Source organism: Mirounga angustirostris, unplaced genomic scaffold (genome assembly GCF_029215605.1).
Source record: "Mirounga angustirostris isolate CCGP_5_RB_7025 unplaced genomic scaffold, mMirAng1.0.hap1 SCAF_2, whole genome shotgun sequence".
In the NCBI taxonomy this organism is placed as follows: domain Eukaryota; kingdom Metazoa; phylum Chordata; class Mammalia; order Carnivora; family Phocidae; genus Mirounga; species Mirounga angustirostris.
This window is the reverse complement of record NW_026991710.1, coordinates 177710937-177738632: the sequence shown is the minus strand read 5'-3', so window position 1 is coordinate 177738632 and position 27696 is coordinate 177710937. Positions and strand designations below refer to the sequence as shown.

The following is a 27696-nucleotide window of genomic DNA, read 5'->3' as shown; positions in this document are numbered from 1 at the left end:
AATGTATCGCAGATCAATTCTCTACAACCACACATTCACCTGAACCAAATCTAGTTTATGCCAAATAGATATTACTCAATGTCACAAAACAGTTGATACCATAAATCATATACCTAATAAGAAAATGTAAGAATGGGATGATATTAACAGCAAATGCATACACACAAAAATGTTCAGTAAAAAACAGCTTATATTTTAATCTCAGTTTGGGAGATGAGAAGACTTCCAGGGTGATCAGATTCCAAAAATTAACATTTGGAGAAAATGTTGCTAGTAAGTAAAGACTCAACAGCATATATCTCAGTTAATGCAGTTGAAAGATTGAGCCCTGAACACAGTAAGTTTGGAGGAGTGTTTTAAAGTCAAAAGAGACATGAGAGCTGAGTCCTAGTATTGTTTAATTTACATAGGGCCAAAAGTTTCTGCCTCCAGTGTATGATGATTTAAATCTTAGTCATAGCTAAATGAACAGGCCTAGGCCATGGTTTCCAATAAGTTTTGCCCATTGGGAAGGGTTTGTGGAAATCAGAAGATGAAAACAAAAAATGAGTGTTATTTTTTCAATTCTCACAATTTGGAAGTAACAGAGAAAGAAAACAAATGGACGTATTTTAATGCCCCAAAGTAGTATATTACACATGAGATTAAATTCCGTTATACTCTTACTGAAATACATTATATCCGATATTTTACATTCCTGAGGATTGTTGCTTAAGTGGTACCAGGACAGTACAATAAGCAAGGTAGAAATTTCATTGGTATTGAGGGCAAATATTATTTTCTGTCTCATTTTTCATGTTTCTTTGTTCTCAGTTATGGAAGACTTGTCTGTGTTATTTCTTATTCTTTCCAGAGGGAAGTTTACCATTCTTTCACTGAATATCATAAAGCTAATTTAAGACTAACTAACCATTGGGGACCTTTTTCTTCTTTAATTTTTAGAAGACAAATCAAAAGTTTTTTGTTTTGTTGTGACTTTTCTGATTTGTAGTTGATATACTACCAAATCTTTCCCTATAGTGATTTTGCCAGTGGGTTGATCACTATTTCAGTCAATAACCATCCCATTCCATAATGACTTAAACTATTCCCCAGCTTTTTTCTCAGGATTCTTTAAGTCTAACTTAGAGATGAAGTATGTTAAATATGGACACAAGAGTTTGAAATGTGTCTCTGTTTGTATTTCTCAGTACACTGATATGCTGAATTAAGTCAGGCTCCCTGGAAAACTCTTGGGTGCTGAGTATGCAGATTCCTCAGGTTTTTAATCTAGAAAAGGAGGGATGTCCGGGTTATTTTTGTTTTGTTTTCCTTTTTCAGCTGTTGCACCTCAGAGTAGGATGATATCACTCAAAAAAGAGGCCTCCCTACAATAATGTCTAGTTAAGTCTGTAGTCACTGGCATGTCGTAGATACTAATCTTGTCCCTACTCATTACTGTGGTTTTTGTGGAATTAACCAGATGTTCTACTTTTTGGGGTTGTTCTAGGTAATAGCTTTAATAATTAGTGGCTCTTTACTTTGTGCCTATGTTTAGGGTAGAAAGCCAAATACTATAAGCTCCGCAGCTGTTGTTCCATTCTCTGGTTTACAAGTTCTGTGAAGATATAGACTATGTATTTGTACTTTTATCTCTGAAGCACAGGCTTGTGTTTGTTAGTGCCTAGAGCTTCCTGCTTCCTTCTTTAGATCACTGATTTACTCTCCCTCCTCTTTTCCAAAACAATTCTGCTTTCTTTTCCTGGTTAAAGATGAAATGAATATAGCAATCTGAGGCCAGCTGCTTACTGATTTGGACAGAAGTGGAAAGATACCAAGAGCTTGCAATAAGATCAAACCATGAAGCCAATAAACAACAATCTCTCTGCCTGCTTCCCTCTCTCCTCAAACAGTCCCCAAATTAAAATCACTCAGTTCACAAGTTCCCCCCCCAAAAGTGAAAGGACTAGGACATTCATTAATAAAGTCATGTATTTTCCAAATTCCGTATTTAAACTAAAGTGTAAGTCAAGGCCCTCTTGGAGACAGGCTGATACTACTTACACTTAGTTTAAAATTATAGTTTCTGCCCCCCCCAACACACACACTTATAATGATGTTGATTCAACTGAATTTCTATAAAAGCCAATCCAAAATAAAGGTATTAAAAGATCACCAATTACTTGAATATTATCTTAGAAAATGTAAAGCAGGGCGCCTGGGTGGCTCAGTTGGTTAAGCGACTGCCTTCGGCTCAGGTCATGATCCTGGAGTCCCGGGATCGAGTCCCACATCGGGCTCCCTGCTCGGCAGGGAGTCTGCTTCTCCCTCTGACCCTCCCCCCTCTCATGTGCTTTCTCTCTCTCTCTCTCACTCTAATAAATTAAAAAAAAAAAAAAAGAAAATGTAAAGCAAATCATTTTCTTCTCTAATTATATTTTTATATATTTTTCATATTTTGCTTTTGTCTTCCTTAGTTTCAGTTTTTCTGGTAAATTTTTCCTAAAGATACAATATATTTATGTTTTAGGTCTCCTTTTTACTACATTTTAGGATTCAGTATGTATGTGCTCTTTTGAAACATCAGTTTGATATATCTATAAATGGGTCAGGAGCCTCATTCCAACTTTTTCCAAAACTGTGACAGAGAGTTTAATTTTTCAGTTTTCATGGAGTCTCTTAGAGTCTGCCAACTTAAAACCAAATAGAGATTTAAAATTCTGCCCATGATAGAATAGTTCACAGCAAATCAATGTTCCCACTAAAAATAATAGTAATGCTAGAAAATAAATACAAAAGAAACCCTATATATGAAAGCATCAGGGAGCTATTGAAGCAGGTAGGGATTAGTGTTCAAGATATCAGAAACAAGGGAATTGCGGAGAGGTCGCCCCAACTACTGTGAGGTGACATTCTTCTCAGACTATTTCCTAATCCTCTCAAGCATTAAATGAGAGAAAAGAGACAGAGAATGAGGAAGAGAGCCACTGCTAAAAGGCAAGAAGGCAAGAGAGTTTCCAGCAGTCTCTTATTAAAGAGAGACATATTGGCAATGAGAGGTGTCACAACAGCCAGGACATGAGGAATATATTCCATGGAGAAGGGGCACAGGAAAATGGGCCTGATACGCAAGGGTTTACATTTAGGACATTACTGAATTCTAAGCCTAGGCAGGACCAAAGAGCAAGAAGCCAAGAAGAGCTTTCGGCCGCCATATGGTGCTGAGAGAAAAACTGAAGAGCAAGTCTAACCAAGGAGAAGTTGATTAGTAAACCCCTCAGTTCTCACTTGGGATACTTGGAGGGTAACACACTTGGAAGGGGAGTGAACCAGAAACAGTAAATCTTACCAAGACTTCAACCCGGCCAAAAGGTAACTCAGTTCCCAGTTGAATTAATGTGATTGGCCCCCACTATGGATGCTTACCAGCAAATAGGTTGAACTCTATCTGAAGGAAGAAAATATTATCCTGAGTCTCTACAGTATTTCATTCAAAATTTCTAACAGATGATCAAAAATATCCAGGCACTTCTGGGAAACTCACACTGGAGTTATCTCCTATCTAAAATTACCATGAAAGACAAATTAACTTCTGGATGTTATAGAATGGCATCTATATAGGAAAGCTAGAGTTATTAATATCTGGGTAAACAGCAGAAAGCATATTTAATCTGATAGGCTTCTAACACCTTTTTCTAAAATCTTATAATGTATGCACATGCTGAATAAACTATATGAGAGCTATTTATGCTACATGCCTACAAAGACATAATACAACTTATATGTATTTTTTCTACAATTAATTTTGCCAGAAACTTCAAATGAAATAAATGAGAGATGACCATAAAAACAATAAAATCTTTAATCCATTAAAAAAATATATATCCAGGCATATTGAGAAAGAGGAGCAAAGAAAAGCAAATAACAAATAGATGCACAAGTGATCTAGATATTAAAGTTATCAGTCATAAACTTTAAAAAACTGGTTAGAGGGCGCCTGGGTGTCTCAGTCATTAAGTGTGTGCCTTTGGCTCAGGTCATGATCCTAGGGTCCTGGGATCGAGCCCCGCATCGGGCTCCCTGCTCTGCGGGAAACCTGCTTCTCCCTTTCCCACTCCCCCTGTTTGTGTTCCCTCTCTCACTGTGTCTCTCTCTGTCAAATAAATAAATAAAATATTAAAAAAAAAAACTGGTTAGATTCAAAGGAAGACACAAAGAAATGGAAAAACGTTCCATGCTCATGGATTGGAAGAACAAATATTGTGAAGATGTCAATACTACCTAGAGCAATCTACACATCCAATGCAATCCCTATCAAAATACCATCAACTTTTTTTCAAAGAATTGGAACAAATAATCCTAAAATTTGTATGGAATCAGAAAAGACCCCAAATAGCCAGAGGAATGTTGAAAAAGAAAAGCAAAGCTGGCGGCATCACAATTCCGGACTTCAAGCTCTATTACAAAGCTGTCATCATCAAGACGGTATGGTACTGGCACAAAAACAGACACATAGATCAATGGAACAGAATAGAGAGCCCAGAAATGGACCCTCAATTCTTTTTTTTTTTTTTTTAATTTTTTTTTTAAAGATTTTTTTTTTTTTAATTCATGAGAGACAGAGCAAGAGAGAAAGGCAGAGGGAGAAGCAGGCTCCCAAGGAGCAGGGAGCCCGATGCGGGAGTTGATCCCAGGACCCTGAGATCATGACCTGAGCCAAAGGCAGACGCTTAACCATCTGAGCCACCCAGGCGCCCTGGACCCTCAATTCTATGGTCAACTAATCTTCAACAAAGCAGGAAAGAATGTCCAATGGAAAAAAGACAGTTTCTTCAACAAATGGTGTTGGGAAAATTGGACAGCCACATGCAGAAGAATGAAACTGGACCATTTCCTTACAACACACACAAAAATAGACTCAAAATGGTTGAAAGACCTCAGTGTGAGACAGAAATCCATCAAAATCCTTGAGAACACAGGCAGCAACCTCTTCGACCTCAGCCGCAGCAACTTCTTCCTAGAAACATCGCCAAAGGCAAGGGAAGCAAGGGCAAAAATGAACTATTGGGACTTCATCAAGATAAAAAGCTTTTGCACAGCAAAAGAAACAGTCAACAAAACCAAAAGACAACCGACAGAATGGGAGGAGATGTTTGCAAATGACATATCAGATGGAGGGCTAGTATCCAAAATCTATAAAGAACTTATCAAACTCAACCCCCAAAGAACAAATGATCCAATCAAGAAATGGGCAGAAGACATGAACAGACATTTTTCCAAAGAAGACATCCAAACAGCCTACAGACACATGAAAAAGTGCTCAACATCACTCGGCATCAGGGAAATCCAAATCAAAACCTCAATGAGATACCACTTCACACCAGTCAGAATGGCTAAAATTAACAAGTCAGGAAAGGACAGATGTTGGCGGGGATGTGGAGAAAGGGGAACCCTCCTACACTGTTGGTGGGAATGCAAACTGGTGCAGCCACTCTGGAAAACAGTATGGAGGTTCCTCAAAAAGTTGAAAATGGAGCTACCTTGTGATCCAGGAATTGCATTACTGGGTATTTACCCCAAAGATACAAATGTAGTGATCCGAAGGGGTACATGCACCCCGATGTTTATAGCAGCAATGTCTGCAATAGCCAAACTGTGGAAAGAGCCAAGATGTCTATCGATAGATGAATGGATAAAGAAAAGGTGGTATATATACACAATGGAATATTATGCAGCCATCAAAAGGAATGAGATCTTGCCATTTGCAACGATGTGGATGGAACTGGAGGGTGTTATGCTGAGCAAAATAAGTCACTCAGAGAAAGACATGTATCATATGACCTCACTGATATGAGGAATTCTTAATCTCAGGAAACAAACTGAGGGTTGCTGGAGTGGTGGGGGGTGGGAGGGATGGGCTGGCTGGGCGATAGACACTGGGGAGGGTATGTGCTATGGTGAGCACTGTGAATTGTGTAAGACCGTTGAATCACAGACCTGTACCTCTGAAACAAATAATGCATTATATGTTTAAAAAAGAAGAAGAAGAAGATAGCAGGAAGGGAAAAATGAATGGGGGGGAAATCGGAGGGGGAGACGAACCATGAGAGACTATGGACTCTGAGAAAGAAACTGAGGTTTCTAGAGGGGAGGGGGATGGGGGGATGGGTTAGCCTGGTGATGGGTATTAAAGAGAGCACGTACTGAATGGAGCACTGAGTGTTATACGCAAACAATGAATCATGGAACACTACATCAAAAACTAATGATGTAATGTATGGTGATTAACGTAACATAATAAAAAAAAAATGGTGAGAATATTGAAGAGAACAAGCAATAAAATAGAGAATTTTAACAAAGATATGCACAAAATTCACCAGAGGCATCTATTAAAAAGAATCATATTGGGGGTGGGAGGCGCCTGGGTGGCTCAGTGCATTGAGCATCTGACTCTTGATTTCAGCTCAGGTCATGATCTCAGGGTTGTGAGGATCTAGCCCTGCATCAGGCTCCACACTGAGCATGGAGCCTGCTTCCCTCTCCTGCTTCTCCCCCCTCCCCTGCTCATGTACATGCTCTCTCTCTCAAAAAATAAATACTTCATGGAACACTTCATCTAAAACTAATGATGTAAAGTATGGGGATTAACATAAGAATAAAAAATAAATAATAAATACTTCAAAAATTTTAAGAAAGAATCAAATGGAAATTCTAGGTATAAAACCTACATGACTGGAATTAAGATTTTAATAGACAAGTTTTATAAAAGATTTAACTTCTTGACCTAGAAAATCAGTAGTAGCCAGGCTTATTCACAGATAAAACAATGGAATTTTTAAATGTGATATTAAAAATATTAGCAACAGGGGCACCTGGGTGGCTCAGTCAGTTAAGTTTCTACCTTCAGCTTGGGTCATGATCCCAGGGTCCTGGGATGGAGCTCCCTATCAGGCTCTCTGCTCAGCAGGGAGCCTGCTTCTCCCTCTGCCTGCCGCTCCCCCTGCTTGTGTCTTTCTGTCAGATAAATAAATAAAATCTTTTTAAAAAATATTAACAACAAGTAATTTGATTTCTAGAGGTGAATTGATAGGAAAAAGGACAGAAGCGGGCGCCTGGGTGGCTCAGTTGGTTAAGCGACTGCCTTTGGCTCAGGTCATGATCCTGGAGTCCCTGGATCGAGTCCCAGATCAGGCTCCCTGCTCGGCAGGAAGTCTGCTTCTCCCTCTGACCCTCCCCCCTCTCATGTGCTCTCTCTCATTCTCTCTCTCAAATAAATAAATAAAATCTTAAAAAAAAAAAAAAAAAGGACAGAAGCAATAGTTGAAGAGAATATGGTCAAGAATTTTCCAAAACCCTTTCCCAGGAGGCTGCTGAAGATGGCGGAGTAGCAGGTCCTGGTGCTCTATGGCCAAGGCCATCTCCTGGGCTGCCTGGTGGCCACTGTGACCAAACAGGTGCTTCTGAGTCAGAAGGTTGTAATCGTGTGCTGTGAGGGCATCAACATTTCTGGCAATTTCTACAGAAACAAGTTGAAGTACTGGCCTTCCTCTGCGTGAACACCAACCCATCCTGTGGCCCCTACCACTTCCAAGCACCCAGCCACATCTTTTGGCAGACAGAGGCATGCTGCCCATAAGACCAAGCAAGGCCAGGCTGCCCTGGACCACCTTAATATGTTTGATGGGATCCCGCCACCCCAGGGACAGGAAAAAGCGAATGGTGGTTCCTGCTGCCCTCAAGGTGGTGCACCTGAAGCCTACATGGAAGTTTGCTTACCTGGGGTGCCCTGCTCATGAATTTGGCTGGAAGTACCACGCAGTAACAGCCACCCTGGAGGAGAAGAGGAAGGAGAAGGCCAAGATCCATTACCAGAAGAAAAATTGACAAATACACACAGGTCCTCAAGACCCACGGACTCCTGGTCTGAGCCCAATAAAATTGACTGTTTACTCCTAAAAAAAAAAAAAAGAAAAGAAAGAAAAAAAGAAATTTCCAAAACAGGGGCACCTGGATGGCTCAGTCACTTAAGTGTCTGCCTTTGGCTCAGGTCATGATCCCAGACTGAGCCCCACCTCGGGCTCCCTGTTCAGCGGGGAGTCTGCTACTCCTTCTCCCGCACCCTACTCATGCTCTCTCTCACTCGCTTGCGCTCTCTCAAATAAATAAATTTTAAAAATCTAAAAAAAAAAAAAAGAATTTTCCAGAACAGGTTAAAAGACAATTTCAAGAATGTTACAAATACAGATAAGAATAAATATAATGGGGCACCTGGGTGGCTCAGTTGTTCAGCATCTGCCTTCAGCTCAGGTCATGCTCCCAGGGTCCTGGGATCGAGCCCCGCATCAGGCTCCCTGCTCTGCGGGAAGCCTGCTTCTTCCACTCCCCCTACTTGTGTTCCCTCTCTCATTGTGTCTCTCTCTGTCAAATAAATAAAATCTTTAAAAAAAAAAAAGAATAAATACAATGATATTTTTATCATTTTTAGGGAAGTTGTAATAAAACTTAAAATTCAAAAGGGTAATCTTTTAGGGAAGTTGTAATAAAACTTAAAATTCAAAAGGGTAATCTTAAAAGCAAGTAGAAAAAAAACAGCCTTATAATCAAAAGATGAACAATATACCTAAAAGAACAAGTGACTCAGCAATAATTAAATACGTAGTACCTGCACTGTTAGATACAATGGAGTACACATTTGAGGAGAAATAAGGGAAAAGTCTAGAATCGTATGAGTATTATGACTATTGGTTTATAATGCCTTATCAATGAAGAAAATGGGCCTAGCTTATATAGAGCCTCCAGTTAGAGAAATGAGGAAAATGGAAATGTACAAACCAATAAGAAATGTAATTAAAGGAATAAAGCAAAAACTTATTACTGAAGTGAGATGACTGTTTTTCAAATTACATTGAAGATTTTCATAAACTGTAACTGTCACTAAGTACTGCAGATAATCACTCTGAATCTCTTCTAACACTGAATAATACTTACTTGTATTCTTGTAATTTTAAGAAAGTGCAGAGTGCTGTGGAATAATATTTTATAATAAAAAATAACTGGATCAAGACAAATTTGTGAGAAGAAAAATATGGTAGCTTGAATTAATCAAAGAGTCAGTATTATGTTGGTCGTAAAAATAACACATTAAAGTTTTTAACAGTGGTTTTCTTCATTGCTTTGGAAGTGTAGAATGCACCTAAACCTACCACATCAATCATTGCAAATTTCTCTTTGTTATTCATTTGATTCTATCTACTTAAGACTGGGAACTCTAAGCCTATCCTCTGAGTTTATGATTCTGAAATATTTTTGCTTTGCTTATTAAGAAGAATTTGTGCATTATGGACCTACACTAAAGCTTAAAAACATATTGGTGTATTTATATCACAGACTTGACTAATACAATGCTTTGCAGATTCTGGATAACTGCAGGATATTGCTGACTAAGCTTGCATCTAAGTAAGAACAGTAAATCCTGGGTTAAGGGGAAGGAGAGAAATGCAGTACAACAGCTTTTGGATATTCATAATGCTCACTGTCATACAAAGGCTGAGAGAAGTATTACATTTTCTCCAAGAAGATCTTTTTGCCCGTGTTTCTCAAATTAAGTAGCCACTAGAATCCTTACTATTAATCCTTAGTTAATACTGATGTTCTTTGAAATTAACATTTGTTTGAACACTTCGATAAAGCACTAATTAGAACTTGAAGCTTCCAGTGGCCATGGGGGGTGATTTCGTATCAGTTCAGCATAATTTAACAAGTCATGGAGGACCAATGTGTGTAGTAGACAAAATCAAGGCATTAGAATTATAACATGTTTATATATTGTTTCTCTTGAGTTTTTTGTTATAGTTTTTTGGGGTTTTTTGTTTGTTTTTAGCTCAAATTTTTGCTCTATTTTTTTAACTAATAGAAGAACTATAGATAATGATTGTTAAGGGGAAAGCAAAGCTAGTCTCTGTGCTCCTGGAATTACCCTCATATTCTCCTTTAGTTTCAACTCAAACTGGGCAATAAAACAAAATAGGGATGAAGGAGATGTGTACAGACTACCATGTTTCTTCTGGCTTCCAAATCCTGAACATTTGTCCATTTGGGGGCTTTGAATATATTGAAGATGAATAAAATTTTTCATAATGGTAGTTTGGTAGAATTATGCCAGGACATATTTTAAGTTTGGACTATTTGTTAGTATCACATATCATAATTAGAATTCACTTTCTGAGGAGGTATGAATAAAGCACTGTTCTTGCAAAATATTTCTAGGCATATATGTGGATAGTGAATAAAGAGTAAAAGTAATTCAACACAAAATGCTAAGAAGTAAAGTGACAGGGAAATTATTGTTGGAGAGAAGTAGTTGTCACTTCTGTCTTTTTAAATTGCTTCCTTCCTTCTCACTAGTTACAGAATTCCTTAGGTGTACTTTTTCATCTAATGTCCTTTCTTACTGAGCTTTTATTCTTAGGACTCACCACCATGGCTTACTCTGAAGTATTTCTGTATTATTTAGAAAAAGAACTAGATGATTCAGAAAAAAATAAGCAGGGCGCCTTTAAATTTCTACTGAAATTTTAAGTATGTAAAAGTAACATCACTCTTTGTAGACATTACACTGAGATATATGGTTAATCAACAAGAGCTGAGACAAGAATGTTAAGATTTTTATAGGCAAACTACTTTACATATCTCTTTATGTTTACTAACATGTTTTCAAATAATAATAATAATAAACAAAGCCGTTTGTATGAGTAGTACTTGTGAAACTCAATAATACCAAGGGAAGTCTCCAGAGATCATTAAATAACTTTTAGTGAGCATAGAATTTAATTGTTTTTCTCAAGTTAGATTCCATGGAATCCTGTTTTTGCAAGATAAACTATAGGTAAAACAGGTTTCTGTGATCAAAACAATAAGAAACTTGGGCATACTCTAGAGTATTTATAGACTTTCTTGATAATTCATAGATACTAGAAATGTATAGCTACTTTTATCAAGGATGTTCTGAAAATCCTGCAGTAAAGAAACTAGTGTCTCTCAAAATTTATTTGACCAAAGACTTTTTCCATTCCAATACCTATGATCATCTCACAGATCCAGTGTTCACTGGAATACACTTCCAGGAACGCTGAACTGTTTTTATGGTCATGTTATCCTCCTGTTGGGAAGGGTATTCTTAGAGTAAGTTCAAAAAGCTGTTGGTCCAGAAAAAAAAAAAAATCATTTCTACCAGATGATTGTGTCTAGAGCTATCATAAGCTTCTTTATCACAAATGAATTGTGAAGGAAAAGACATTCTTTCCTGTACTAAACAGGTATAAGAAAGACAGAGGCACCAAGTCTGCCTCAACTGGGTAGTGGTACTTGGAAGATGATGTAACACTTCTTCCTAGGAAACCACAATCAACTAGTTGTAGCTTTCTGATGTCATATTTGCTACAAGTCCCCCAGAGTGCTAGACACAAGAACTTGAGTTTTAGGGGCGCCTGGGTGGCTCAGTTGGGTAAGCATCTGCTTTCGGCTCAGGTCGTGATCCCAGGGTTCTGGGATCGAATCCTTCATTGGGCTCCCTGCTCAGCGGGGAGCCTGCTTCTCCCTCTCCCTCTGCCCTTCCCCCTGCTTGTGCTCCCTCTCTTTCTCTCTCAAATAAATAAATAAAATCTTTAAGGAAAAAAACAAAACAAAAACAAAAAACTTGAGTTTTAGCTTGGTTTTTATCCTTCAGTGGAATTTTGACTCAAAAATAACATACAAGGTATATGTTCCTATTAGAATTTGAAAGGATGCTAAGATTGGTGCAAATACTAATTACATTTAAAGTTTGTTAATTTACACTTGGGTGCATTATCAATTTGGAATTTTTTCAGTTAGAGAGGGTTGTATAAATAACAGAAAATGCAGTACCTAAACCCAAACATGTGGCAGAACTTCACTTATTCAGCAAGGGTCAGCAAACTACTGCCTGTTTGCCAACTCTGACCCTCTGCCTTTTCTTTAAATAAAGTTTTATTGGAACGCAATCATGTTCATTTGTTTACATATTGTCTATAGCCGCCTTTGTGCTGGAACAGAACTGAGTAGTTGTGACAGAGGCTCTAAGACACATGAAACCACACAGATTTACTCTCTGGCCAATTATAGAAAAAAGTTTGCTGCCTCCTGGTTTGCAAAGTGTATTGGTGTGTGTACTGATATGTGTAATGAATCAGGGTCAGTGGATGGAGAGTAATCATGGAGAGGAGGTGACTGTTTTGGATAGGAAACGTCTCTGCACAGAGATGACATTTGAGCATAGACAGACCTGAAAACAAGTGAGAAAGCTGGCCTGTGAAACTCTGGGAACAGTCTGCTTGGCAAAGGCACCCCACCTGGCAGTTTGAAACACTAGGAATGCAGTGGGCAGAGGGTGACGTGAGAAACGCATGAGTAGTAGGAGACGTGGGCCTTGGGATAGGCCAGATCACTACTTCTTGCAACAGTAGATTCTGATTGTGAGTGGTAGGAAGCCTTTGAACTGTTCGGAGTTCGAGAAGTAACATGAACTCACTTGTTTTAAAACAATCATTCTGGCTGTTTTGTTGAAAACTAATTCCAGAGAAATAACTAAGAATGAAGTAGGGCAACTTTAAATTTAAAAAACAAACAAACGAGGGGCGCCTGGGTGGCTCAGTCGTTAAGCGTCTGCCTTCAGCTCAGGTCATGATCCCGGGGTCCTGGGATCGAGCCCCGCATCGGGCTCCCTGCTCCGCGGGAAGCCTGCTTGTCCCTCTCCCACTCCCCCTGCTTGTGTTCCTGCCCTCACTGTCTCTCTCTCTGTCAAATAAATAAATCTTTAAAAAAAAAAAAAAAATAAAAATAAAAAATAAAAAACAAACAAACGAAAACTGTAATATGTCTTCTACCATCAGCTACAAAGATAATACTGATTAATCACCTGTCACCAGTAAAGGCCATACATGAGGACAGTAGTTTCAACTTTGGTAGCATAATAAGATCTCCTTGGTAGTTTTTAAAAAATGCAGGTGCTAAAGTACACAAAGAGATCCTGATTTAATTTGATTGCAGTGGGGTTTGGGACATTGATTTGTTTGTTTCTTTGTGTGTTTGTTTGTTTAAAGCTCTCCAGACCTCTCTAATGTGCAACCATGAGTGAGAACCAGTGCTTTAGAGAAAAATATACAAGACCAACAAAATGTTAATTTTATTTATTTATTTTTTTGAAGATTTTATTTTATTTATTTGAGAGAGAGAATGAGATAGAGAGCATGAGAAGAGGGAGGTTCAGAGAGAGAAGCAGACTCCCTGCTGAGCAGGGAGCCCGATGCGGGACTCGATCCTGGGACTCCAGGATCATGACCTGAGCCGAAGGCAGTCGCTTAACCAACTGAGCCACCCAGGCACCCAAAATGTTAATTTTATATGATAGCTAAATATACAGTGCCATAGAAGAAAGCAGATTGATGTGTAACCTAAGTTGTCCAGAAGTTCACTCTTTCTAGGGACTTTATAAGAATCTCAGAACTATTCAGTGCCCTGGACAACTTTAAAATCAGATCAGGGACCTCGTTGTCTGAAGGAGGCATAACTCTGCTTAGATGTGTCGGTATCAAATGGCCTTTAGAGATCCCAAGCAGCCTCTCAATTCTGTTATTTGAATCAATTTGTACTACATTTATGACCTGATGGTGTTTGCTGGCAGGGAATTTCATAGGTTGGAAGTTTTAAACACAGTCATCTGTGACCAGACAAGCCCCTTAATGATAGCCACAGAGGCCGCTGCAGATCTGCCTACACAGGGGTCTCTGGGAGCTAGTTACCAGAGTAATACAACAATATTATTTGCTATACATAAGCATGTGGACCTTCTAAGCCTCAGACATAGCCATTACATAAGGTCATGTGTGCTGATGTGACTTGTTGAAAGAAATAAACATAGAATCAATCATGAGAAAAGAGACCTTCTTACTGTGAAAATGATTCACTTGGCTTCGATCACGTGTGAGATAGAATTCTGTGTTTTGACTGTAAGAAAATAGAAGTCATAGTTTGACATTCAAAAGATGTTCCATTGACTAAAATGTTCACAGGCATGTCCTGGAAACAGAAGAAATCAGTGTGGACCTAAAAGAGAGCCAGCAGCATGTCTAATGAAAATCAGGCCACAGGCTTTCAAATACACTATCACTCCTTCCTCTCCTTCCCTGTTTTTGTTTCACCTTGATTAATGCTTTCATTCAAGGGAAAACTGGGTCTGTTTGCTAGAGCCTTCAGTTCTCCACCTGTCAACTTCAGGAACAGTAGAAATGGCATCGAGGAGAAAAGGGCAAAAAGAGGTGGGAGCTACATAAATTTTGAGGACAAAGTAGGAGCTCAGCAGGTCATCCGAGCTTTTGGTAAATCTTAGTGTCACGATGAAAATGATTTCAGTGTTTTCGGGTACAGGCCTCAAGATGATTAACTCAAAACTTATGTGTCTATAAATTAAATATATTCTCTCAAGGTTTGCATTTTAACATATATTTTTAGAAATGCAGATTTTTATTGACTATTTTATACAAGAAACCCTCATTCTCCTTTAACACAAGAGCTGGGTCACATAACGCTAGTTTTCCCCCTAAAGGTACAAAGACATAGGGAAAGTTCCTTTTTCAAACCTTAAATCCGTGAGCATCTGGTGATCAAATACATTCTCACATTTCTAGTAGTATGTGATTTTTTTTAAATGTTTTATAAATTTTGGCAATGTGTCAAACAAATAAGCCATTATAACATCAAGCATCTTTTACATGGCACTGGATCTTAAAGATAGAGCAATGGAACAGAGCTCTGGGAAAACACAATTTCCTCCTCAGCTTGTCTGTTTTCTTCATTGTCCAGTTGCTGTGTGTTAAACTAAAAAAAAAAAAGTTTTTTAGTTACTCCTAAAGGGATTTTTAAATTTATAAAGCCCCAATTGTCCAGACAATGATTTAAAAAAAAAAAAAATCTAAGAATTTCTTTTATGAGAGAGTCTGGAAAAGTGAAAATAATGAAGACTGGAAAAGGGTGAGTGCTTTTGGTGTGCTGACACAGTTTCTCATTTCAAGGATTAGTCTTGATAGGTAATTGAATACAGGACAGTAAAATTTGATATAATGTTATTTTCAAGAAAAGCACAAACCTGCTGACCTAATACAATAAGCCCAAATCAGGAGTAGTAGTCTCTTTTTCCAATTTATCTCTACAGAACACATGTTTCCTATATACATTTGGACAATATGAAAGAAAAAAAAAAAAGAGTGGGAAGCAAGATACCTGGATTCTGGTCCCTGCTTCCCATATTTGGTTTGGGGAAAGTAATTGTTATTTCTGTAGTCCTAAATTTCCTCATTTATAATTGAGAAAGTTGTACCAGAGCTCTAAAATTCCTTATCTATAACTCTTTCTTGGTTAACTTACCATTTGTACTCCCTCGGTAGGTTTATCAGAATATGTGTGTATTTGTTTCCTAGGGCTGTGTAACAAAGTATCACAAACTGGGTGCCTTAAAACAACAGAAATTTATTTTCTTACAGTTCTGGAGGCTAGAAGTTTAAAATCAAGGTGTTTAAATCTAGAGCCTTCTCCCTCTGAAGGCTGTAGGAAAGAATCCCTTCCTGCCTCTTCCTGGCTTCTGCTGTTGTCAATAATCCTCGGTATTCCTTGTCTTGAAGCTGCATCATTCCTACCTTAGCCTTTGTGATTACATGGTCTTCACTCTTCTCTCCTGTGTGTCTACATCTAGGTCCAAATTTCTGATTTCTTAGAAGGACACCAGTCATTGGATTAGGGCCTACCATAATCCAGTCTGACCTCATCTTAACTTGATTATATCTGCAAAGACCCTATTTCCAAGTAAAGTCATTCACAGGTACCAGGGATGAAGACTTGAGCATATCTTCTGGGGAACACAGTTCAACCGAGAACAATGTGTATGAAACCACTCAGCTACCTAAGATTATGTTTAAATGAGATATAATCAGAATATTTACTCTCTGGTCTGTATTTCATGCCTGTTTGTTTACCATGTCCAATAAAGCATCCTACAAATTCAAGGAATAGTTAGATTTATTGACAGAGGCCGAGAGAAATTTCACCTCATTTTTTGTTAACAAAACTCAATCCACTCCAGCTCACTATTACCCGCTTTGATAATTTATCAAATATTGCTTTACATTTTTATTAAATACTTAAGTGTATCTTGAATTCCCAAATCTTAAAAGGTATTATGTTTTTTATCTGCCTCTCCCCCTAGTCTAGTCTGGTTTCTTATATACCACAGATAATTCAATAATGACTCAATTGACAGACTATCACAATAGTTATGGGGTTCAGTTTCATCCTGCCAACATCCACCCAGAGTCCTCAGCCACATCATCCTTCTGTCACTCTCGTTCTTTCTTATGCTGACATGCACATACACACACACACACACTCTCTCTCTCTCTCTCTCTCTCTCAGTACATTCCCATTGTTTACTCCTGTGCCTGCACAATTTTACAGTTACAAAGATAATGCTAATAAATTTTGTGGATTGAGAATGGGAAACTGAAACTACTGGTTTCCTCTAAATATGCTTAAAATCTGGAGCAGGGACGTGTTGGGTTATAGAAATCTATTTTGTAAAAAGAATGGTGGCTTAGAAGTCATTATTATACCCCGAATTTGTTAGTTCTAGTTAGCTAGCTAGTTATAGGAGCACTATCTGGAATATCATCCTCATTTGTAACACTCTAGAATTAGTTTGTTACCAAGTCCATGATTAAATTAGAGTTTGTTATCAAATGCATGATTCTGTAGGAACATCCACTTTTTTTTCTCCTTCCAGTGAACACAGAGTAATTGGGGAAAATTTTGTCATTTTTTATATTTGTTCCCAAAAGAGAGGGTTTTTTTTTTTTTTTTTGAGTCAACAGATCATGTCTTACAAAATTTATAGGACCAAAGTACCCTGACATCATACATAATGGAAGAAAACGGCCTGAATGTAATTGCATAATCTTATTTCAGTATGTGAGTTTTAGAGATAAAACAAATCATTTACTTGCCATTTCGAATGAAGAAAGCTTAAGAGTCATGCAACTTATAATAGGATTTACCACTTAGGTATTTGACAATCAGAAAAACAGACTTAATTGTTAACTCGTCACACAAGGGACAGACATTTGTGATTGGTTTATGTGAGAACAACTTTTTTTTAAAGATTTAATTTATTCCAGAGAGAGAGTGTGTGAACAGGCAGAGGGAGAGGGAGAGAGAGGATCTCAATCAGACTCCCCACCGAGCAAGGAGCCTGATGCAGGGCTTAGTCCCAAAACCCTAAGATCATTACCTGAGCCAAAATCAAGAGTCCACCACTTAGCCAACTGAGCTATCCAGGTGCCCCCAAAATAACCCTTAGTCCATGCTTTTTTCCTGACATCAGGTTACCTTAATAGAAATTTCCTTGTTGGAAATGTGACTCTCCACCACGCCCTCCAGAGTGGCAATACCAAAGATTTCTTTCACCACTTCCCTCAAGCCTTCCTGGGCACCCTTGCCCCAAAACATCAGCACACACTTTCCACAGTGAAACTTGCCTTTTTGTTCAAAGAGAATATAGATTCACGGGTCGCATATTTCCTTCTCCTTTCCTTCTCCCCACAAATGTACATGTCTTTTCATGAATTCTTCCTTTCCGCCTTAATGAAATAGGAATCCCACTTGCCTCCCATATAGCCATATCTTCACCTGTTTCCTGGATCCCATCCCTTCTACCTCAGTGACTCTGCTCCATCAATTTTCCTCAATATCGATGCTATCAACAACTTTTCCTTCTACTGGCTCTTTCTCTTCTACTTACAAATTAGATTTAGTCTTCTCTATCTTTAAGAAAGGAAAACAGAAAAAAGGAGAGGAGGGCAGGACAAAGAAAAAGAAATAAACCTGCACCAACTGTACATAATCATATAGCAGCTACTCTGGAACCCTTTTTTTCTTCTCAGCCTAGCCTTTTGTAAGGCCCGTCTGATATCATTCTCTTCATAATCTCACCTCCTGTTTACACCTCATGTGACTCTGTCTGTCACCTTCACCACTATACTGGAACTACTCCTACAAATATCACCAGCCATCTCCTAGTTGCCAAAACTAAAAGGCATTTGATTCTTTTTCTTGCATTTTCACAGACCACATCACACTCTCTATTACCAATAATCTCTTCCTATAGGAGAAAGAGATTTCCAGCCCTGATGCTGTAAAGCAAAGATCATCCCTAAAATTTAGAGTATTGTCTTTTTTAGTGAAAAGAATTGAACACCTCCCCAGTAATGTTAGAATGTAAATTAACTTGCTATGTGTGTGTGTGAGTTATAAAACTGTGGGATTAAAATGAGAATTCTAGTGTTCCTATTTGCATGAGTGCCTATAAGATGTATTATATCATTTAGTGATTGATAATATATTGTTTTGTAACTATTCACACTAACTTTTTTTGGGTTTTCCTCCCAAATTCAATCACAATTCCCATGTACACCATGTTGTTTAGTTTTCTTTTTAGTGAAGGACCACTAAAATAACTCAAACTAATGCCATAGCCTAATCAACCCTCACTTGACTTTTGACTGACATGGAAGAATTAATTGTGGATTTTATAGCTTATCCTTATTTGTTTCGTATTCATTCTCTCTTATTTTTTTTTCATTTATCGATGTTCTTCATGCAGCTAGATATAACAGCAATTAGTTGCATATGCCATGTTATAATGCTTTTAAACTTCAAATTATATTGTGAATTTTTTTTCTAGCTCAATAACTATCTATTCATCATATAACCCATTGTTTGGAATTTGTGGCAATGAAATACATTTTACAAAAAATCTAGTAGTTTATAAAATTCTGTATTTTATAACATTTAGTTTTAAGATTGAGTATTTCTGAGAAATATGATATTGATTCTTCTCAGCCTTTCTATTGTATAGGATCAATTACCAAGTTCCATAGACTAAAGTATTTCAGGTAATTTTGCCTATTTTTCATTCAATGGAGAAAGTGCATTTCCAAGTTGAACCTCTACTTTTCACCTTCATAACTACAGTAGAAATTTTTAGACAGTAAGTACAACCTCAAATCCTAAAAGCCATTTTTCTTTTTTTTTGCTTGCTTGCTTGCTTGCTTGCTTGCTTGCTTGCTTCCTTCCTTCCTTTAAGAGAGAGAAAGCAAGTGCATATATATGGGGGTGTGGGGAGGGGCAGAGGGAGAGAGAGAATCTTAAGCAGGCTCCATGTCCATCATGGAGCCTGACACGGGGCTCAATCTCACGACCCTGAGAGATCATGACCTGAACCAAAATCAAGAGTCTGACACTTAACCAACTGAGCCACCAAAGAACAACTAAAAGCCATTTTTCAAAATATTGACTTAAGGTATCTCAGTGGTCTGTGACCCTCAAGTGTATCTCCTGCTTCTTGGATTCTAATTCATAATTGTCACTTAGCACCCATCACAAATTAAAAGTCCAATATTCATATCTACTGATTGAGAGTAATTAAGCAGATTCTTTTCTTTAAAATCACTACTCTGTATCATTGGGTTTCAAACCTCAATGTTTGTAAGAATCATCTAGGGCACTTGGTAATATGCAAGTGTCCAGTCTCACCCACTATGATTTGGTAGGCCTGGAAGGAGATCTGTGATCTGGCATTTCTAAAAAGCATCACAACGTTTCTGCCAGAGCTGTTTGATGAGCCACACCTTAAATACCACTATGGCGTGTACATTTTATCTTATAATTTCATTTTATTTGTCATGATGTGTTTGCCCATTTTATCATAAACCAGCAAAGTTTCTCTAATGATTAAAATCAAAGTCTTCAGAGTAATAAAAGGCCTTAGACTTCATTGAATCAAGTGGTTTTCTGGATTCCTGTGTAACTTTATGATTAGGCAGAGATTCTACAAAGAGTAGAAGGACAGAGAAGGGTAAAGTCTCTGCCTTCCCTCACCACATCATGTTGCCCTACAGCCCTGCCTTTGATCTCTTCCATATATTGGATTATTGTGTAATATATTCTTTGAAGAAATGGTTCTTTGTCTTCAAGAAATATGAAAACCACAAATTAGTCCAATGTTTGTATTTCACAAATGAGATAACCAAGTCCTTAGACAAATTTTCTTTGCTGCCCATGAGCATAAAGCTAGAAAATATGAGAGCCTAGAGAAGCAGAAAACAAGAAAAGAAAATAAAAAATTACAAGATAATAAGATGTCCCCTGTTCTCAAGGAAACTAAAGTGTAACTGTGAGACAAGAATGGTGAAACTAGAATAAGAAACAAAGAGTACTAGTGCAAATTATATTCTGTACTATGTGCTTTGGGATGATTAGAATAGGCCTTATCAAGAAAGCAGAACTTGAACTAGGCTCGAATTGGAATAAGAATTAGAAAGAAAGGAAACACATGGATGTGCCCTTGCGGGAAGGAGGACCTTAGCATGGCATGTGAGTATGCTAAGAAAGAGACTAGAATACAAGGGCCTATGAGCTCTGGGTTGAGGAAAAGGGGAAAATCAGGTTGCAGTGATGGCTTAAGATCAGTGTATGAAGGAACTTTTGAAGAACAGTATGAATAGTTCACTCCTAACCTATTTCCTAATTTCTTAAACTTCTCAATTCCTCTACGACTCTATTCAGAAAAATTACCCTAAAATACTGTCAAATAAAGAGAAGCAAATGGCCAGCAGAACATTCATTGGCCTTCTGGAATGGAATATATGGGGGAAACTGAGACAGAAGTGGCAGCAGGCATGAATTTCCACTACTGCCCATCACATTGAAGTACAACCCATTGGGATCCAGCTGGAACAGACATTAGATGCTGCAAAAAAACAGAACTGGAGCCAAACAGCCATATGACATTGCAGAACCTTTGGCCTCCAGCCCTGTTTTACCATCCCAGCATTCCTTGCTTGGGGAGCACCAGCCCTTTCCCTGGAATGATAATGGGACTGGGGTCCATGATAGCCCGGTAGATTCCAGATCTCTTCCACCATCCCAATATTCCACTCTCTTGCAACTCAAGGGGCTTTTTAAAGATCAACATCATTAGGATCACCTTAAAGTTTGCTAGAAATTCAGAATCTCGGGCCCCAAAACAGACCTACTAAATCAGAATCTGTATTTTTAACAAGATCTCTAGGATATTTGTATGTCCCTTCAAGTTGGAGAAACACTGCTTTTTTAAAATTGATTAACTTCGGGGCACCTGGGTGGCTCAGTCTGTTAAGCATCTGACTCTTGACTCTTGATTTTGGCTCAGGTCATGATCTCAGGGTCTTGAGATCCAGCCCATGTTGGGCTCCATGCTCAACATGCAGTCTGCTTCAGAGTCTTGCCCTCTGCCCCTCCCCCCACTTTCTCTCTCTCCCTCGCAAATAAAATAAATAAATAAAACCTTTAAAATTGATTTACTTCAGCATTAGCTTGGCCAGTTTCTAGAGCTCTTTGGAGGTTATTTCCACCTGGAAGTCCACCCTGCAGGAAATCTATCTTAGACAACTTAGCTCTTACCTCTCAGAGACTCAACAGATAGAGTGTGCATTATAATCTCCTGGGGAGCATCTTTTTTTCCGAACTCAAGTCACCATGGAGTAGTGGTGCATTCCTCAAAGTACTATTCTATGAAAAACAAACAAATGGAGAAAAAGGTGCTATGCTTAGACATGTTTGAGAAATGCTCAGTTAAATAAAGCTAAATTATTTTATTTACTTCAGGAATTCTCAAAGTTTTCAATATGTGTATGGACATTATGATGATTCAGAAAATAATTACAGAAAGCAAAAATCATAGAAAACAGAATTTCACAAATTTGATTATTCAAACATTTCTCTCAAGTCACAACTCTTAACATTTTGAGTGAAAAATCCCTGCTAAAATCCTCAAGTACCAATTTGGAGAACATTAAGCTAGGCCCATGTGTGTGCTTGAAATAAAGTTATGATTAAAGTAAAGCACACAGCATCTCTTGCCAATAGACATATTTTCTTATCCCATGACTTGCATAGACCCAGCAAATATGTTTGCATCTGCCATCCCTCTGTTCTCTTTTGCCACTTTATCTGGTTTCTTTCTTTTTTTTTTTTTTTTAAGATTGTATTTATTTATTCGACAGAGAGAGTGAGAGAGTACAAGCAGGGGGAGCAGTAGAGGGAGAGGGAGAAGCAGGCTTCCCCGCTGAGAAGGGAACCTGACATGAGGCTCGATCCCAGGACCCTGAGATCATGACCTGAGCGAAGGCAGACGCTTAACCATCTGAGCCACCCAGGCGCCCCAACTTTATCTGTTTTCACTAGCACACTCTCACACAAAGACCTAGAAATCACTGAGATTAAAAGACTAATAAGAAAAACAAAAGTCCTTTCCTTCCTGAGCTCTACATTTTAATCATAGCCCTTCCCTTGTTCTCAAAGAAGCCATTTATACAGAGGGTTTTGTCTCTCTAAGACCAAACTGGGAACTCTGCTACCAGATTTCTGGCCAGACAGTCAAGCAGTCAGTATATAAAGTGACCACCATGTACTTAACATTTTATTAGGAACTGTGAGGAGTGCAAAAGCATAAGAAGATATTATTCCTGCATCCCAGAGCTTCAGTCTAATAAAGGATTAAGAGTTTGTTTCTAACAAGGGTGGAAACTATGAAATGCTCTAGAGAAAAGCATACAATTGAAAGGAACAAGATTTATTCCTGACCTCAAAGAGCTCACCATTTTTTCAAGAAAATAGACAAAAATGACTATCACAGAATGAGGAGCCTATGAGGGCAGTGCGAAAGGATTGATTAATTCTGAGAGAAAAGGGACTAAGAAAGGGGTCATAGAGAGGATGACTAATAAATTATGCCCTGGAGAATGGATAAGTTATTTCCACACAGAACAGGGAAAGAGGTGGATTCTGAGCTGAAGGGTAGCATAGATTTTAGGCTGACAGAGACAGAAACAGGTTAAGAAAGGTTTGTTTAATTTTTATGTATGTTAAGAAAATCAGATTCTGTGAAATTAGAAACAATTGGCGTGACATTATGTTGCTGTCATTAGGCAAGATGCACCTTCAGAGAGAGGAGAAATGAGTGAAGAGTGGAATGATCCTCTGGAGCTGGCCTATCATCCCTGGGTGGGAAGCCTAGAGGGCATACAGAACACCCCAGGGTCAGGACAGGGCCCTAAGAGCCAGGAGTCCACAGAGAGCTGTGGAAAAAGCTGGAAGAGAGGGGGCAGTGCATTGATAGCTGATAAAAGTTTGGGGAAACAGCTGGAAACCTGGGACTTTACCTAGAAAGGGTGCTGAACTCAGTAGACAGGGAGAGAAGCCCAGTGCCGCTCACCACCTTTATGCAATCACAGAATAGTGCAAGGGGTGTGGGCTCAAAGCAAATAGCAGGAAGTCCTACAGATTAAAGTCTGGGCCACATCTGCTTCAGAAAAAAGCTAAGGGAATTAATACTTCAAAGTGGCAAGTTGTAGGCAAAAACCGGACAAAGTTAAGAAAAACCCCTGACATGACACTTTTCAGTAGGGTCTCATTGTAAGTAAACTTGAGGTAAGTTCTAATGACTGCAGGGAGAATTCAAGGAAATCCTAGGGTAAGACAAATGTAGGCAACTCTTTAAGAGAAGGGAAAGTATAGAGAGAATTAGGCAATGGCACTATAAAAACAGGAGGCCCTATGGGATATGAAGGATATAGAAAAAAGATGTTGGGACACAGATCTGAGAGTAGGAACGACCGATTTCTCCATCTACCTTGCCGCTACTAAGGCTCTCCCTGGCTTCAGAAGTCCTATCTGTTTAATGATGAAGTCACTCTAAATGGTCTCAAGTTCTCCTTCAGTTTTAAATTCTGTGATCATCAGAACAAAGAGGTAGAGTGAGAAAATGAGGCAAAGAGGCCAAGTAAAGGTTCACTTGAACGTAGAGAGTGTTGTCAGAAGTGTTTTATCTGAGAAATGGAAAGAAGGCTTTTATCACAATATAGACGCAAGTATTGAGATAACCAAAAGATACTGGTTCACTATTACCAAGGCAATTGTTGCTAATACTACTAATCCAACCCCTTCACATCTCTAAAGCAGTATGTAATTTAGCAAGTGCTATGGAGGCTCAGAAGTGAAAGGAGGCATTTGTCTACTGCTTGCCAACTTTATGTTAGATGTTTATGTACTTAATAGCTATAGTTTCTTTGTGGAAAAAAATTGTTATGTAACAATTACCTGAAAGATTAAGCATGGGCCGCTATTCAATTTGTATACAATCAAATAGATCCACTCAAAAAAAGGGGGAGAAACAGTTTTTAGGTGTTTTTTTTAGGGGGATACGGTTGTTTTTGCTTTATATGCATTAAACAACAATCAGCGTGGCCATGGTAATGTGGCATATTTTTGCTTCGAAATGGTATAATAACAATACTCACCCAATATTTCAAAAATTTCAGCGACCTGCAGCAGCCTCATTTACCAGGAGGGCTTTGTAATACTCCACACCACCTTCTGCCCAAACACAGCCCCTCTGCCTCCCAGGGATTTCATTAAATGAAAAGATTGAGGTAGTGAACCACTTTCTCACTATACATGAATCTAAAAATGTCAGACTGTTAGTGTTGCTAGTATCATTCCCACTGCTGTTTGTTTGTTTTCTGAGTTTTCTTCTTTGGCTGAATAAAAATACTCAGTCCTGTGAACTCTGAGAGCAAGATGTGCCATTCTCTTGACCCACCACACGGCTCCATCAATATTGATTTGAAACAAACCCTCTAGGGCTGTCTGTGTTCCTGGCAACGTTTCAATACTAACATGTGGTTAATTTTTTAGAGGATTTTTCTTCCCTTTCCTGTGCTCAAGAAGAGCTGTGGAGTTTGTGGGAAATAGCAGCTTGATTCGTACATCTGTGGGGCTTGCATATTTCCCTCAGAGATAGTGACCCTTTCTTCCTAACCCTTCTTCCTTTGCTGCACTTTGTGTTCCAGGAAGTAGAAAGAAGCATACTCTAAATGCTTAGAAGGCTTTTAAGACAATATTCCTAGAGATGTGGTGTGTGAGAAAATTCATAGAACTCTCACTACTCACTCTCCCACAAAATTTAGCAGTTAAGGCATATTATCATATTTATGGCCATTCAAATTCAATATGCGCGGGTGCATTGTGTTACCGAATACAGGGGTTGTTATAAATACTTGCTCAAAAACAGGTCAGTTCTATTAACAACTAATTTCTGACCAAGAGCACAAGAAATATCTTAAGACAAATAATGGAGATCTGATTTTTTTTTTTTTTGCCATTGCTGTTATTTTTTCCCGGGTGGGACAATGAGTTGTTTTGTTTTGTTGTAATTCCCGAAGTTCATGACAACTATCTACCAGAAGAGTATTTCTGTGTTTCTATTTTCAATAACATAAGGAAATATCTCCTTATTTTCCTATTAAGTGAAATAAAGACATTTATTGGGATTATTTAATTTACCTCCCATTTTTATGGCTATAAATTTACATTTGGGTTATATTTTTCTAAGCAAATAACAGAATCTTAAAAATAATGAGATCATAATTCTTATTTTCCCCTTGGTTGGACTTTCTAAGTCTGTAATGAATCAGTGCTTTCAATTTACAAGGAAACATTTAGAATAAAAATATCCAGTCCTCCTTTAACTTGCTTTCAGTAGAAGAACATGTACTTTGAATTATTTTATCAGTAATGGTGACAGGTCGGAATACTATAAGATCTGTGCTTTCTCATGTATTTGACCTTTTAGTCATCAGCAAACATTTGTGGTTGAATACAATTTGAATAGAATTTAATCAAATTGAATAATGGCACACACCAAAGCAGAAATTGTGTGGAAATGACATTTCTGATTAAGTAGTCACAGAATGTTTAAGAAGTGCCCATTAATTTGATATATGTAAAAATATATTATCCTTACTATTTTATACTAGGACTCAACTATTGGCCACAAAGAACAATGAGGTAAAACTTCACTGACGCAGCAGAGTATCCTCTTCACCAACTTGTAAAATATGTCTATGTCTGCAAATTACTTAAATGGCAAATACAGGTTCACCTTGAAACAAACAGAAGAAATACTGTGCCACTTAGAGACCCTAAACAGAGGTGACCTACACGGGGGCAGTAGGGATTGCCGAGAGAGCACAATATTTTTACAAAAATACAATTATTTTCCTTATAATAGTATCATAATAAAGACCTGGAAAAGGGGAGTTGGTGGGTGAAGAGAAAAAAATAGATAAACACAAGCATGGTAAGCTTGAGAGACAGGGCAAAGCTGTGCAGTTCAATTCAGTTAGACAACTATTTATGTGTGTTTAGTTTATATCTTTTACTGCACTTTGTACAAAATTGTAGCCAGTGTTATTCTCAGACCACCCTCCACTGAATCAGGTGCAAACTTACTTTATTAACATGTTTCATGTCCTGTTCCCAGCATCCCTAGCACTTCATGCCTACCGTCCTTCCCATTCTTACTCAGCTTTCAAGGCTCAGTTTAATTGTGGTCTTCTCTGTGAAGCTCACCCCGTATCATCCAATCACAATCTCTCTCTCTCTTTTCCCCCTTTGGTTGCTTGTTTGCATGGCAGTCTACAAGATGTAATATAAACTTCTTAAAAGAAAAGAGGATTTGTTTCATCTCTTGTAACACAAAATAGTGTTAATTGATCTAATAGTTGCTCAATAAATATGGAAAAAAATTACACAGACCTCTCCCTGAAACCAGGGCTAGAGAAAGAGAGATGAGCCAAATTTGCCCCAAGAGTAAGTTAACTACTCAAAAAGAAGAGATTTACAGGTGCCAAAATACCCTTTTGTCAACCATCATACGCAGGAACCATGTGTAGTTTTCCTTGGTATATTTTAATCTTCTCTCCAGCTAACCTTCTCCTGTGGTCAAAACCTAGTGAGCCAATTGTTTCTTGATATTACTAATCTTAGACAGTTGTTTTTCCATTGGTTAAAAAGCTACACAGCCTCTAAAGTACTCTCTAGCTCTAAATTACTACTTTGTGGTTTGTTTCATAATTTTACCATGAAAGTAACAGAATTTTAGCACCAAGTAATGTCCCATCTACCTTGGACTTCTGAAAAGAGTGATATTATATTCTCTTAACCCTCACCTTTTGAAAACACAGAAAATTACTTTTAATTATTTAACTCTCATTACATACATATTCTATATATACACTTCAAACAATGTTTTAAAGGAACGTGAATCCCATTTTAAAATGCCATTTAATATTCTTAAGCTCTCTAACTCACAAACTTTACCAGTCACATTTTTATTTGTGTTTATTTTTGATTACACAAATGATAACCAAGGAATTACTACCCATCGTAGGAAATAGGTACAAGTCCACACTACAGGAGATTCATATATTATAGAATTTAACTATTTGAATTAAAAGCCACAGAAACTTATTGGTCCCTTTTATGGGCACATAGTTTATATGGAGAACAAACAAGATATATAGATAAAGAAAAAAATTTCTTCCATGTGCTGGAGAGATTCCCCAGGCAGAAATTTGAGTTAAGAGTTATTACCATATTGGGAAAAAAGAAGGCATCATTTGGTTTCCTTATGCACAGGAGAAAGGCAAACAAACAGGTCTTAATGATCTCAGGGACTTGGAAGATGAGTAACCTCAATATTTTGGAAGCAAAAAG

The 27696-nt window shown here is 38.0% G+C and overlaps 1 protein-coding gene and 1 pseudogene across 6 annotated transcripts in view; both read left to right on the top strand.

The window, feature by feature from the left end:
- DLC1 (DLC1 Rho GTPase activating protein) overlaps positions 1-27696 on the top strand; it is a 424683-nt gene that overhangs the window by 60450 nt on the left and 336537 nt on the right. The window lies entirely within an intron of this gene.
- LOC123847890 (large ribosomal subunit protein uL13-like) lies at positions 7311-14300 on the top strand (annotated as a pseudogene).